We start from the raw sequence: 14,786 nt of genomic DNA, 5'->3' as shown, positions 1-14,786 counted from the left end.
AGATGAAGCAGGTCACCAGAAGATGAAGCAGGTCACCAGAAGATGCAGGACTAGAACAGCCTGTTTACATGGTGGAACATCCTGGCCTATACCTTGTCTGTCATCTGTTAACTGCAGAATGCCATGATTATCTACAGGGCAGCCTATAGGTCACCGCGTCTCAGAGGCCTAACACACTAAGTACTACTAATGCGAAATAGACTTTGTAAAGATACTGGAGATTATTACTTATTAAAAATGTTCTAATGAACACACATTCTTGAATTACACATTTCGGAAATGTTTTCTGTTGTTGAATGTAAATAAATAAACCAGACTGAAATGAAAGGTTGTAGTCTTTGTCACGGCTGTTGGAAGAACTGGACCAAGGTGCGGCGTGGTGAGCCTACATATTATTTTATTTAGAAAGGACGCCAAACAAAATAAGAAACACTACAAAACAAACCATGAAGCTACAGGCTATGTGCCATAAACAAAAGTCAACTTCCTCACAAACACAGGTGGGAAAAAGGGCAACCTATGTATGGTTCTTAATCAGAGACAACGGTAGACAGCTGTCCCTGATTTAAAACCCTACCAAAGCATAGAACTACACAACATAGAACATAGAATACAGCCCAACACACGCCCTGACCAAACCAAAATAGAGACATAAAAAGGATCTCTAAGGTCAGGGCGTGACAGTCTTCATAAATTCTCTTGTCAGTTATTTACATAACAGAATAAACAGATCGTAAACAACTTTTCAAGTTCTTGTTTTACAATTCATGCTCTGGAAGGTAGAACTCACAGTAAAACGTATTTCTTTTCTAATCCTTACCAAATAAGGAAAACCTGCTTTAGTGACTGAAGGTACTTAAAAAAAAAATAATTATGTAACATTTTCTGTGATCAGACACTTTCTTATCAGGATGGTAAATTAAAAACATATATGCACCAAAACAAATTACAGAAAGTATTGAGTCTTACATATGATAAGGAAAGACATACACAAGTAATATAATATGAACAAAACAATAACTTTATTGAAAGAATAGGGTTAGGGGAATTCATTGTCTCATTCAAACCTGAAAACAAAGTGCAAGTTACATCACTATCATAACCATAACCTCATACACAATTGCTTCAGGTACCACACAAGCAAACACCGTCATATTCTCCTTTCTATCTCTCCTGTAACAAAGCCAACACTTTCTAGGACCCAGATTAAGCGTAATCCTGCACTAAGAAGCATTTTCAATGGAAGTGTCTGGTAAACCACTTAAAAATGTACTCAATTCATTATACATCTTATCATGTTCATTGTCTGAACTCCGTGCACATGTTGAATGCCAAGATTACGGCCAGGAGTTGTTTTTTTTGGCTACATGTTGCGCTTTCTCCCCAACCCCCATTTAGGTAAAACAACAGCCTACCTGTTGATTGCTCGTTGTAGCCTACTATTTCTCATTTCGCAAACTTTTAAATCTGTAATTTTATTCAGTCTTGCATTGTGTTAGTGAACTCTCACTCCATTTGCTACACATGGAGCGTCTTTGCCACTTGGATTGGCGAACATAAACAACAAGGTACACACGTGAAGGCTACTTGTCAAATCTACATTGAAAAGTTAGTTGTCTTATTGAATTACTCATTTGAAATGTCATGGTATATCATTGTATGTAACAATGTCACATGGATGTTTTAATTTTATTTAGAAAAAGCCTTTTCGGTGTTAAATAGGCCTGTACATTTATTTTTTGTGATTCCCCCCCCCCCAAACAGCTTACACAGAAAAGGCTTCATCATCATTTTCACAATTTCAGAGGGTTTGTCACGTTCTGACCTTTATTTCCTTTGTTTTGTCTTTATTTAGTATGGTCAGGGCATGCGTTGGGGTGGGCAGTCTATGTTCGTTTTTCTATGTTTGGTTTCTGTTTCGGCCTAGTATGGTTCTCAATCAGAGGCAAGTGTCGTTAGTTGTCTCTGATTGAGAATCATACTTAGGTAGCCTGGGTTTCACTGTTGTTGTTTTTTCTTGCAGCGCCCCTTTAAAAGGTCAGGTCAGAGCTAAACGGTTAAACAGCTACTGTGACCTGACACGTCACCCTAACATCCCCTTTAATTCTTCCCTTCTGCAAAACACGGTACAGCCTTCTGAGCTCGATTTTGCCTCAATTGGTTTTCAAAAAAGGTTCAAATTAATGGTAAGCAAAACGCTCTTCAATCTGTAGTAGAGGAGAGACTGCAGAGAAATTGATATTCTGCCAGGCGTGCTTAAACATTTGACGCATACACAGGTTTTAATTGCAGGAAATACAGAACGTTCGTTCCCTGGGTATTTGGTCCAAAATAACAAACCCCTGAGCGCATGTAGATAATAGATTTGTGTTTGCTGAAGTCAACACAATGCAAGTTCCCTTTGTTTGTGCGTTGGCTATGGAGCCCAGAAGATCACTCGCGTCAGGGTCTTTGAAATCAGAAATGTTTCAAGCTAAACACATCCACATAATCACATTTTGAGTGGTTATTGAAATGCAAAACCCCTAACGAATGTGAGACTATTTGGGGAACAGAAACTAGGTGTTAAACTGGATGAATGGCATATTAACTGGGGAAACTTTAGGCAGTGATGCCACGTGGAAACTTTTTGTGCAAGCTTAATGGAGATGGTTCAAAACCATGCTTGTTTGATGAGTAACCTTAGCTGAGACCTGAAGACTTGCGTTAGCTTCCCGAGCTAATGCCTAGGCTTTAGCTCAGTGGGCTAACACAGTCTTGTGGTGTGCAGGAGACTCAGGTTTTAACCGGATCAGTCACAAGCACAGAGTTGGTCTGACACAACAATGATGGTCTGGTAAACATCTGAATATTTAAGAGATTTCCAACGAGTGATCAACAAAGCTTTAGATAAAAGCTATGCAACATTGGTTGAAACTTTAAGACATTTTGTAGATTCATACAGTAGCTTGTGTTAATTGAGACAATTTATTCTCGCCCCTGTACGCCCGTAAAATAAACCCAAACTGAGAGAGACGTAAAGAAATGTGGCATATAGCATATGTGTTTTATCATGCAAATATACCGGACTTGTCATTGCTTGTCATGGTGTAAATCAGACTCTGAGGATTAAAGTGAATTGAATACTGTATCTCATTTGCAAAGTTCAGGCTAGCACAGCTGCATGGAACACACACACACACACACACATGCACACACAAATTCTCTCTCTCTCTCTCAATATCTTAACATCAGTAAATCACCATCAGAAAAAGTGCCAGAAATAACATGCCCACTGGCTTTGAACAACTTTTCTAAAATAATATCACATTATCTACACCATGATTAGGCAAATGTAATCAAGATTTGGATTAAAAACAACCTAAACGCAGCTAGGAGTCCTTGTTAACAAGGACTTAAATAAACATAATAAATAACAAAAACAATGCATTATATTATTTATGTTTATAAATTGGGTGGTTCAGCCCTGTTTGTTTGGTTACCATGGCAACTACTGTAGCTATCGAGTAAACGTACTAGCTACTTCAGTGGATGTTGAACACATTTCTACTGGCAAATTAAAACATTTCTAGCGGCAAATGGTTTAAATTATAGGGAAAATCAACTCGGGGCTCTGCGCTCTCTGGAAAATAATTCAACTCCGTGGAAGGTCAGTCCCCACTCAGCTAGAACATCGTGGAGCACACCTTCCATGTCCTTCATTATTTTCCATAGAACGCATACCCCTTGATGATTCTCCCTCACAAAGGTATTGGTCGAGTCACGACACCATAACCATAATACAGTATGTCCAAGCGATACTATTGGGGATATTGTCTCTCGGATCTCACACACACGCACGCACACGCACACACACCAAATTGTCCTGGCAGAATCCTAGTGGACCATGAAATTAATCTAGCGTGATAAATTATTCATTATTTTAGTCTCCTCTTTTTATCCCCAATCTATCTCTGGAGGAACCCTTGAGAGCATTCATGTTGACAATGCGAACAGACCTGGACATGGTGTTAGCTGCTTGTGTGTTATCCTTAGAAACATGAACCTTGACACTGTAGTACTAAGTGACCCTAAGGCTGCAAGTGTCATCATACTGTAACTTATACTATGATAATATTTCCCAAGGCCTTTATATGTGATATTCAAACTGTACCTAGTGATAGTGGTGAAGGCCGTCTCTGTGATTTATAACACTGCAAGGTGGTTTGTTTGTTTCATCCCTCAATCTCTGAGGAGGAGGGTTTTGTTGGATTTATCTGGGAATAGAATGTAATAGAATAGAATAGTTATACACCAAGCTATTTCATAATCTGTTATTCTTAGTCAGAAATTGGTCAGAGAAAGGATCAGGATATGTACTAGGAAATGAAATCATGTCATACAGTATAATACCAATTAGAATACGATTTCAAATCGTGTTTTCACACACTGTGCACAGCTCTTATAGTAACCATTTTTTTAAAGAAACATATTTTTAAAATATTTTTTTAACCTTTATTTAACTAGGCAAGTCAGTTAAGATGACACCATAGGAACAGTGGGTTAATTTGTTCAGGGGCAAGAACAACAGATTTTAACCTTGTCAGCTCGGGGATTTGATCTTGCAACTTTTCGGTTACAAGTCCAACACTAACCACTAGGCTACCTGCCGCCCCATCCCATAAGTGAACCACAATTGAGGTTTCAAAGCTACTAGTAATTTTCCAAAGTTACCGGAATCTTGATACATGTCTGTCATTGAACATACCATAATTAGATAGTAGTTCTTTAAACAATACAAGTTAATTTATCAACATTTCTGGAACTCTTTGTAACAAATTTTGTGCACAAATTAGTTTACATACCTGTTAGTGAGCGTTTCTCCTTTGCCAAGATAATCCATCCACCTGACAGGTGTGGCATATCAAACAGCTGATTTAACAGCATTATTATTACACAGGTGCACCTTGTGCTGGGGACAATACAAGGCCATTCTAAAATGTGCAGTTTTATCACACAACACAATGCTACAGATGTCTCAAGTTTTGAGGGAGTGTACATTTGGCATGCTGACTGCAGGAATGTCCACCAGGGCTGTTGCCAGAGAACGGAATGGTAATTTCTCTGCCATAAGACGCCTCCCACGTCATTTTTGAGAATTTGGCAGTATATCCAACCAGCCTCACAACTGCAGACCAAGTGTAACTAAATCCACCTAGGACCACCACATCCAGCTTCTTCACCTGATGGATCTTCTGAGACCAGCCACCCAGACAGCTGATGAAACTGAGAAGTATTTATGTCTGTAATAAAGCCCTTTTGTGGGGAAAAGCTCATTCTGATTGGCTGGACCTGGCTTCCCAGTGGGTGGGCCTGGGTCCAAAGTAGGTGGGCATATGCCCTCCCTAGCCCACAGGTCGCTACGCCCCTGCCCATTCATGTGCAATGCATAGATTAGGGTCTCATGAATTTATTTCAATTGACTGATTTACTTACATTAACTGTAACTCAGTAATATCTTTGAAATTATTGCATGTTGCGTTTATATTTTGGTTCAGTATAAATGCTTCATAAGTGTCTACATACTAGATGTTATAACATGGCGTTATATAATGTACCAATCTCTGTGTCACATTATTACATTGAATGGAATGATGGGCGTCATAACAATGTCATATGTTGTTATAGTGTGAACAGACACCTTAAGTAAAGTGATTAATTGGAGGTGTAAAACCATTTTAATGTGTCTAATATCACAGCTGAGAGTATTATAAAACCATTCAGGAGCTCCATGAAACAATTGGCAAATTGGAGCACAGATGTATTTAGGATTTATTTTATTTAGGAAACAAGACGATAAACAAATTGGATCAAGTTCAGATATACAAAATATACATTATTATAAAAACATGAACTTGCCATAAAGCAAAAATACATTGAAGTTGATATATTTTTAACAAAGTTACAACAGGGTTTGTGAAAGCGGAGAAAAAAAAGAAAGATTTGCAGACGACAGTAACAATGACAGATACATGTTTATTATTTATTTGTCACATGCTTTGTCACATGCTTCGTAAACATCCATGGTCGTTTTCCAACAATGCAAAGTTAAAGATGAAAAAATAAATAAATAGTGACACAATAAATAAATACACAGTGAATAACGAATAACAAGTAAAAAATAACTTGGCTATTGTCACAACTTCCGCCGAAGGTGGCTCCTCTCCTTGTTCGGGCGGCGTTCAGCGATCGACGTCACCGGCTTTCTAGCCATTCTTATTACAACTGGACCTCTTCCTGGCCACTGTGCACCCAGCTCCCTCGGGAAGGGAGAGAGCTTCTGCCCTCGTCTCATGCCTCTCAGGAAGAGCTCTGGAATTTTTTTTCATTTTTATTTTACCTTTATTTAACCAGGCAAGTCAGTTAAGAACAAATTCTTATTTTCAATGACGGCCTGGGAACAGTGGGTTAACTGCCTGTTCAGGGGCAGAAGGACAGATTTGTACCTTGTCAGCTCGGGGGTTTGAACTCGCAACCTTCCGGTTAGTTGTTACGCTCTAACCACTAGGCTACCCTGCCGCCCCGAATGGGCAATGGGCAAACGCCGTGTGGAGTTCACCCGTCGCTTCCGGGCCGTCTTCAACCATCCGCCCGAGGGTAGAGGGGTGGGGGAACGGCTCTTCCATTTAAGGCAGGGGACGAGGAGCGCCCAAGATTATGCCCTGGAATTCCAGACCTTGGCCGCCGGAGCAGACTGGAACGACAGGGCCCTCATCGACCACTACCGGTGCAGCCTGCATGAGGACGTCCGACCTGAGCTGGCCTGCAGGGATGCCACCATCTCCTTTGACGACGCGGGGGGGTCACGAGGAGAAAATTAGTCTCTTTCTCATTGACACGTGTATCCCCTGTCGCAAGTGGAGACAGTGGCTATGGAGAGATATGTTTCTTTTTACATTTTTTAATATTTTATTTTTGCATTTTCCAATTAAGAACATTCAAAACAAAAGTGAAAAGATATTAGACAACGATAGGACAAAGTGACAGTAACAGACGAGCGTAACAAAAAAATAATTATAATTATATACACAGACATGCAATACAAAAATAAAAATAATTATGAGACATTGGATCATATGGTCACCTGCCGTAGGCTACATATTATACATTACGTGTGAAACATTATGTGAGGATTATATAGAGATTCAATCATTGTGATGTGGGGGGAGATTCTCCATATAGTCAATAAAAGGTGGCCAAATTCTGTAAAATGTCTTTAACTTATTCCTCAAGCAGTAAGTGATTTTCTCCAGTGGGATACAACTATTAACTTCCGATAGCCACATTGCAACTGGCAGGGAGGAATCCAATTTCCATTTCAAGGCAATACATTTCTTGGCAATCGCTAGCAACATTTCTGTTAGCTTTATAGTATGGCTTTGCCTAAGATTGGCGTTAGTAAAGTTACCCAGTAGACAGACCTCCGGGTCTAAAGGGAATGCAACCCTGTGAATTGAGGATATGGTATCGCAGACCCCCTGCCAGAAACCGTGTAGTTTTGGACACTGCCAAGTGGAATGGAGGAAGGTTCCTTCATCTGAGCCACATCTAAAACATAGGGAGGAGATATCTGGGTTGAACTTGTGCAGTCTAGATGGGGGGATATAGAGCTGATGGAGGAAATTAAACTGAATCAGTCTGTATCTGGAGTTCAATGTGGATGCAACACCATCCCTGCATGGGTCACGTCATAGATCCTCATCAAGATCAATACCCAGATCTTTCCCATCTAAGTCGGGGTTTATCTAGCTCAGGCCGTGTTAGTCCTGACATAAGAGCATCGTAAACACGGGAAATGGTCTTGAACAGTGGTTGGTCTGCGTGGCAGAGGTGTTCAATAGGTGACATCTTAGGTAGGTTCCATTGTCCCTTGAGAGTCACCCTAATAAAGTTTCGTAGTTGTAGGTAGCTAAAGAAGTCCCTGTTGGGCAAGTGGTATTTCTGTTTCAGTTGATCAAAAGACATAAGAACTCCCTCCTCATAACAATGTTCCAGAAGAGTGATCCCCTTATCTGACCATGGTCTAAAGTTACTATTCTGGAAAAACATAGGAATCAATCTATTGTTCCATAAAGGGGTTTAAGGGGAAAGGAATCCCCCTCGTCTGAACAGCTCATGTAGTTTGCACCATGTCAGGACAGAAAGTATGATTAAAGGGTTGTCTGTGATGGTTTTTATAGATTTTCTGTCCCATTTGTAAAACAATTCTGCCCCAGTGTCATCATTTACCTCAAGCTTTTCAATGTTCAACCATGAGGGAGAGGGACCATTGTCAAACCTCTGAGCCAGAAACCTAGACTGTGCAGCCCAGTAGTACATTCTAAAATTGGGTAGGTTTAAGCCCCCTTGACTGTAATCAAGGGTCAGTTTATCCAGGCCAACCCTAGGGGTTTTGCCGTGCCAGATAAACCGTCTGGTCAGCTTGTGGAGACATATGTTTCTGAATCCCTGCGTCAGGGGTCCTCCACTTCACCCGCCTCCTCAAGTTTATTTTTTGTAAAGAAGAAGGACGGAGGTCTACACCCATGCATTGACTATAGAGGTCTCAATCAAATCACGGGTACAGTTACAGTACGGTACAGTTACCCGCTACCTCTTATCGTCACGGCGATTGAGTCAATGCACGGGGCGTGTTTCTTCACTAAACTGGATCTCAGGAGTGCATATAACCTGGTGCGTATCCGGGAGGGAGACGAGTGGAAGACAGCGTTTAGTACCACCTCAGGACATTATGAGTACGTAGTCATGCTGTATGGGTTGATGAACGCTCCATCAGTTTTCCAATCGTTTGTAGACAAGATTTTCAGGGACTTGCACGGGCAGGGTGTAGTGGTGTATATCGATGACATTCTGATATACTCCGCTACACGCGCCGAGCATGTGTCCTTGGTACGCAGGGTACTTGGACAACTGTATGTATGTCTGTATGCCTGTATGTCAAGGCTGAGAAATGCCTGTTCTTTCAGCAGGCCGTCTCCTTCCTAGGGTATCGCATTTCCACATCAGGGGTGGAGATGGATAGTGACCGCATTGCAGCCGTGTGTAATTTGCCGACTCACACCATGGTAAAGGAGGTGCAGCGATTTTTAGGGTTTGCCAATTATTACCAGAGATTTATCTGGGATTTTGGCCAGGTGGCTGCTCCCATTACCTCACTGCTGAAGGGGGGTCCCGTACGGTTGCAGTGGTCGGCTGAGGCAGACAGGGCTTTCGGGCAACGAAGAGCTCTGTTTACTTCGGCTCCCGTGCTGGCCCATCCGGATCCCTCTCTGGCGTTCATAGTGGAGGTGGACGCATCCGAGGCTGGGATAAGAGCCGTGCTCTCACAGCGCTCGGGCACGCCACCAAAACTCCGCCAATGTGTTTTCTTCTCGAAGAAGCTCAGCCCAGCGGAGCGTAACTATGATGTGGGGGACTGGGAGCGGTTGGCTGTGGTTAAAGCGTTGAAGGCGTGGAGACATTAGCTTGAGGGGGCTAAACACCCTTTCCTCATCTGGACTGACCACCGCAACCTGGAGTACATCTGGGCAGCGAGGAGACTGAATCCTCGTCAGGTAAGGTGGGCTATGTTCTTTAACCGTTTTGTGTTTACCCTGTTCTACATACCAGGTTCCAGAATACGAAGGCAGACGCACTGTCCCGGCTGTATGACACAGAGGAGCGGCCCATGGATCAGACTCCCATACTCCCGGCCTCTTGCCTGGTAGTGGCGATCGTGTGGGAGTTGGACGCGGACAGTGAGCAGGCGTTGCATACAGAACCCGCTCCCCTCCAATGTCCAGTCGGACGTATGTACGTTCCGTCTGCTGTCCATGACCAGTTGTTCTATTGGGCCCACACGTCACCCTCCTCTGGTCATCCGGGGATCGGTCGGACGGTGCGCTGTCTGACTGGGAAGTACTGGTGGTCCACTTTGGCTAAGGACGTGAGGATCTATGTTTTCTCTGGCTCTGTGTGTGCCCAGAGTAAGGCTCTAAGACACCTGCCCAGAGGTAAACTACATCCCTTAACCGTTCCACAATGACCTTGGTCACACCTGTCTGTAGATTTTTTAACTGATCTACCTCTTTCACAGGGAAACACTACGATCCTGGTCGTTGTGGATCGTTTCTCTAAGTCCTGTCGTCTCCTCCCTCTGCCTGGTCTCCCTACCACCCTACAGACTGCGGAAGCCCTGTTTGCTCACGTCTTCCAGCACAACGGGGTGCCTGATCATATAGTGTCTGATCGGGGTCCCCAGTTCACGTCGAGAGTCTGGAAGGTGTTCATGGAACGTCTGGGGGTCTCGATCGATCAGAGAGTCAACTAGGACGTGGGCAGGTTTCTGTGGTCCTATTGCCAGAACCGGCCGGGGGAGTGGGATGCGTTCGTGCCCTGGGCCGAGATGGCACAGAACTCGCTTCGCCACTCCTCTGCTGACCTCTCCCCGTTTCAGTGCGTATTGGGGTACCAGCTGGTTCTGGCGCCGTGGCATCAGGGTCAGACCGTGGCTCCTGCGGTGGACGACTGGTTCAGGCGCGCGGAGGAGACATGGGAGGCTGCCTGTGTACACTTCTAGCGAGCCGCGCTTCTCCAGAAAACCAGCGCGGACCGTCACCGCAGTGAGACCCCGGTGTTCGCACCTGGGGACAGGGTCTGGCTCTCGATCCGAAACCTGGCCCTCCGCCTGCCCTGCTGGAAGCTGGGTCCGCGTTTTTTGGGGCGAGGAGGGTGAACGAGGTATGTTACAGATTACAGCTTCCCTCTGATTATCATATTAACCCCTCGTTCCATGTGTCTCTCCTCAGGCTGGGGGTGGCTGGTCCGCTCCAGAAATCTGAGGTGCAGGAGGTCCCTCCACCCCCTTTGGACATCGAGGGGGCCCCGACGTACATTGTTCGTTCCGTCCTGGATTCGAGGCATCGGGCTGGGGGCCTTCAGTACCTCGTGGAGTGGGAGGGGTACAGTCCGGAGGAGAGGTGCTGGGTTCCGGTTGTGGATGTTTTGGATCCCGAACTGCTGCGGGAGTTTCACTGTCGCCGGCCGGATTGCCCTGCGCCTCGCCCTCCAGGTCGTCTCCGAGGCCGGTGTCGGCGCGCCGCTGGAGCTGCGCATCAAGGGGGGGGGGGGGGGGGGGGTACTGTTACGACTTCCCCCGAAGTCGGATCCTCTCCTTGTTCTGGGCGGTGTTCGGCGATCGACGTCACCGGCTTTCTAGCCATCGCCGCTCCATTTTTCATATGTCCATTTGTTTTGTCTTGTTTTCATACACACCTGGTTTTCATTTATCCATCAATCTACATGTATTTAGTCCTCTGTTCCCCATCATGTATTTGTGTGTAATTGTTCTTTGTTTATGGTGTATGTTCACGTGCGATACTTTTATAGTTAATGTTCTGTGTTTTTGGGCACTTATGTAATTTATTGTTGAACGGAATAAAAGTGTGCATGTTTACTCTACTCTGTTCTCCTGCACCTAACTTTGCCTCCCTTACACCGCCTTAACAGCTATATACACAGGGTATCGGTACTGAGTCGATGGGCAGGGGTATGAGGTAGTTGCGGTAGCCATGTACATATAGGTAGGGGTAAAGTGACAAGGCAATAGGGTAGATAATAGACTGAGCTGTAGCAGCAGCGTACATGGAGCAGTGGCAGCAGCGTATATGGTGAGAGTGAAAGTGAGTGTGTGTGTGTGTGTGTGTGTGTGTCGTCACTATGCATGTGTGTGCATGTTATGTGTGTGTGGGCGTGTGTAGTGTGTGTGTATGTGTGTGTTGGAGTGTCAGTGTATGTATGTGTGAGTGATTGGGTAGAGTCTAGTGTGTCTGCAAGAGTTAGTTAAAAAAAAGGGTCAATGAAGATTGTCTAGGTGGCCATTTTGATTAGCTATTTAGCAGTTTAACTCTAACTAGCTAATGTTATTATTATCCATGTTATATGCTGTGGCTGGATTTGCTAACCGACATATGCCATCTCCCGGGAGAAGAAAGATGCCAGCTCATGTAGCAAATCTAGCCACAGCAAATAGCTAATGTCAAAGTGAATTTTAAAAACTCACATTTTGGTCAAATTCATTGAAAATTAAATACAGAAATATCTCATTTACATAAGTATTCACATCCCTGAGTCAACACGTTAGAATCACCTTTGGCAGTGATTACAGCTGTGAGTCTTTCTGGGTAAGTGCTTTGCAGACTTGGAATGCACAATATTTGCACATTATTCATTTTTAAATTCTTCAAGTTGGTGGTTGATCATTTCTAGACAGCCATTTTCAAGTCTTGCCATAGATTTTGTACGCATATTTAAGTCAAAACTGTAAGTAGGCCACTTAGGAACATGTAATAATCATCTCGGTAAGCAACTCAAGTGTTTATTTTGCTTTGTGTTTTAGGTTATTGTCCTGGTGAATTTGTCTCCCAGTGTCTGTTGGAAGCAGACTGAACCAGGTTTTCCTCTAGCATTTTGCCTGTGCTCAGTTTCTTTTTGTCCTAAAACACTCATAACATGAAGCAGCCACCATTCTTGAAAATATGAAGAGAAGTACTCAATGATGTTATGTTTGATTTGCCCCAAACATAATGCTTTGTATTCAGGACATAAAGTGAATTTCTTTTCCACTTTTTTTGCAGTTTTACTTGAGTGCCTTATTGCAAACAGGATGCATGTTTTGGAATATTTTTTGTTCTGTATAGGCTTCCTTCTTTTCACTCTGTCATGTAGGTTAGTATTGTGGAGTAACTACAATGTTGTTGATCCATCCTCAGTTTTCTCCTATCACAGCCATTAAACTCTCTAACTGTTTTAAAGTCACCATTGGCCTCATTGTGAAATCCCTGAGCTGTTTAACTCCGCTCTGGCAAATGAGTTAGGAAGAACACCTGTGTCTTTGTAGTGACTGGGTGTATTGATGCACCATCCAAAGTGTAATTAATAACTTCACTATGCTCAAAGGGATATTCAATGTCTGTTTTCTACCAGTAGGTGCCAATAGTTGCACTTCTTTGCAAGGCATTGGAAAAACCTCCCTGGTCTTTGTGGTTGAATCTGTGTCTGAAATGAACTGTTCGAAAAACAGACCTGACAGATAATTTTACGTGTGGACTATGAAGATGAGGTAGTCACTCAGAAATCATACTAAACACTATTATTGCACACAGAGTCCATGCAACGTATTATGTGACTTGAGCAAATGTTGTCATGACAGACAGGTTGAATAATTATTGACTCAAGACATTTCAGCTTTTCATTTGTAATTAATTTGTAATGAAGAAAATTCCACTTTGACATTGTGGGGTATTGTGTGTAGGCCAGTGAACATATCTCAATATAATCCATTTGAAATTCAGGCTGTAACACAACAAAATGTGGAATACTTTCTGAAGGCTGTGCATTGTGGGTTAACACTTTTAATGCGGGGATGAGTAGCCTAAAAAGATTACCCATGTTATTATTCACCGATAAATAAGAGGGGGGAGGGAGAGGGACTGTGGTGGGAGAAAGAAAGAAAGCAAAAATATTTTAATTGCCTTGCTTTGCCAAGCACCCACTTTGTATCAGATTATTGGACTGGCATGCTACTCTGTATATCACACTTAATTCATCACATCCGAGACCTTTAGAAGAGACATGATCAAACAGAATAGACTCAAGGCGTACACATGACCAGACAGACAAAGAAATTGGAATTTCTGAGACATCTTCTTGCTTCTGATCTTAGATTACCCCGACAAAATGGTCTGGCATTACAAAATAAAACTGAAGCGTGGTATTTACTGTGACCTATCTCAACTCCCCGTTGAGGTGTCACTCTCTTGACGTGTGTCCATAATGTTTAGACACCAACCAGGGATCTCAGACGTCAATGCACTCACAGCAACCGTGATCAAAATTACGCAACTAGAAAGGAGTAGCTGGAAGTATACCGTGATCAAAATTACACAACTAGAAAGGAGTAGCTGGAAGTATATGTCGGCCTACAAGGAGTAACTGCATAGAATAAGCTGCTAGTAGAAGTTGTAATAGCTAAATGTAAAAGTACAGTAGCAGCAGAAGTGGTAACCAGTGGTAACTAGTAGTAGCACGATTTGCTATCAAACGTTTGGTGTTCAAAAGGACAAGTTGAAGGTCTCCATGTTTCTCAACATCGTGGCTACCTTCCATTTGAACTCTCACCTCTAGAAAACCCTTTCTGAGACATTCCTCTAAGCCCCGTGTCAGCGGTTATAGGGTGGCTTGGCTCGATACACAAAAGCAATTAATCTGGCCCTGTATTCCTCTGTGTGTGATTTGAAGCCTGGGTGACCTTCACCAGTAAATTGACCGCCAGAAAGACCTCTTTTATAACCTTACATGGCAGTCTTGAACCACGTGTCGGCATGAATGATCTGACTCTGGGTTCGTTGGACTGAAATAGTGTTTCTGGAAAAGGGGGGTTGGAGAGCGCACTGGTGGTGGTGAGTCATGGTTAGTTGTTTTCCGCTAAGGATTGTGTTATGGCAAGATCACACTGGTTTGATCTACAATGAACAAGAAGATTAATACATTTACATTATGGCAGAGGCTCTTATTCAGAGAGACTTACAGTGGTGAGTGTATACATTTTCATTAATACTGATCTCTTGTGGGAATCAAACCCATAACCCTGGCATTGAAAGTGTCATGCTCTACCATCTGAGCCACATGGGACCTGCAACATGTAAAGTGCTGGTCCCATGTTTCATGAGTTGAAATAAAAGATCCCAGAAATGTTCCATACGCACAAA

This window comes from Oncorhynchus mykiss, chromosome 17 (genome assembly GCF_057628025.1).
Source record: "Oncorhynchus mykiss isolate SJ-2025 chromosome 17, ASM5762802v1, whole genome shotgun sequence".
Taxonomy (NCBI): domain Eukaryota; kingdom Metazoa; phylum Chordata; class Actinopteri; order Salmoniformes; family Salmonidae; genus Oncorhynchus; species Oncorhynchus mykiss.
This window is presented reverse-complemented; position numbering follows the sequence as displayed.